Source organism: Moschus berezovskii, chromosome 3 (genome assembly GCF_049115385.1).
Source record: "Moschus berezovskii isolate FMDL1 chromosome 3, NW_MosBer_1.0, whole genome shotgun sequence".
Lineage (NCBI taxonomy): Eukaryota > Metazoa > Chordata > Mammalia > Artiodactyla > Moschidae > Moschus > Moschus berezovskii.
In genome coordinates, this window is record NC_142462.1 from 70,444,625 (window position 1) to 70,446,141 (window position 1,517).

Below are 1,517 nucleotides of genomic sequence, written 5' to 3' on the forward strand. Positions count from 1 at the left end.
TCTGCTGGATCATGGAGAAAGCAAGAGAGTTCCAGAAAAACATCTGTTTCTGCTTCATTGACTATGCCAAAGCCTTTGACTGTGTGGATCACAATAAACTGTGGAAAATTCTGAAAGAGATGGGAATACCAGACCACCTGACCTGCCTCTTGAGAATCCTGTATGCAGGTCAGGAAGCAACAGTTAGAACTGGACATGGAACAACAGACTGGTTCCAAGTAGGAAAAGGAGTACGTCAAGGCTGTATATTGTCACCCTGCTTATATATGCAGAGTACATCATGAGGAACGCTGGGCTGAAAGAAGCACAAGCTGGAATCAAGATTGCTGGGAGAAATATCAATAACCTGAGATATGCAGATGACACCACCCTTATGGCAGAAAGTGAAGAGGAACTCAAAAGCCTCTTGATGAAAGTGAAAGAGGAGAGTGAAAAGGTTGGCTTGAAGCTTAACATTCAGAAAACGAAGATCATGGCATCTGGTCCCATCACTTCATGGGAAATAAATGGAAAAACAGTGGAAACAGTGTCAGACTTTATTTTTTTGGGCTCCAAAATCACTGCAGATGCTGATTGCAGCCATGACATTAAAAGACGCTTACACCTTGGAAGGAAAGTTATGACCAACCTTGACAGTATATTAAAAAGCAGAGACATTACTTAGCCAACCAAGGTCCATCTAGTCAAGGCTATGGTTTTTCCAGTGGTCATGTATGGATGTGAGAGTTGGACTGTGAAGAAAGCTGATCACTGAAGAATTGATGCTTTTGAATTGTGGAGTTGGAGAAGACTCTTGAGAGTCCCTTGGACTGCAAGGAGATCCAACCAGTCCATTCTAAAGGAGATCAGTCCTGGGTGTTCATTGGAAGGACTGATGCTGAGGCTAAAACTGCAATACTTTGGCCACCTCATGAGACGAGTTGACTCACTGGAAAAGACTCTGATGCTGGGAAGGGTTGGGGGCGGGAGGAGAAGGGGACGACAGAGAATGAGATGGCTGGATGGCATCACCGACTCTGTAGACATGAGTTTGAGTGAACTCCGGGAGTTGGTGATGGACAGGGAGGCCTGGCGTGCTGTGATTCATGGGGTCACGGAGAGTCGGACACGACTGAGTGACTGAACTGAACTGAACTGAATATTCCATTACAATATGCAGAGTACATCATGAGAAATGCTGGGCTGGAGGAAGCACAAGCTGAAATCAAGACTGCCGGGAGAAATATCAAAAACCTCAGATATGCAGATGACACCACCCTTATGTCGGAGGGTGAAGAACTAAAGAGCCTCTTGATGAAAGTGAAAGAGGAGAGTGGAAAAGTTGGCTTAAAGCTCAATATTCAGAAAACAAAGATCATGGCATCTGGTCCCATCACTTCATGGGAAATAGATGGGGAAACAGTGGAAACAATTGCTGACTTTATTTTTGGGGATTCCAAAATCACTGCAGATGGTGATTGCAACCATGAAATTACAAGACACTTACTCTTTGGAAGGAAAGTTATGACTAATCTAGA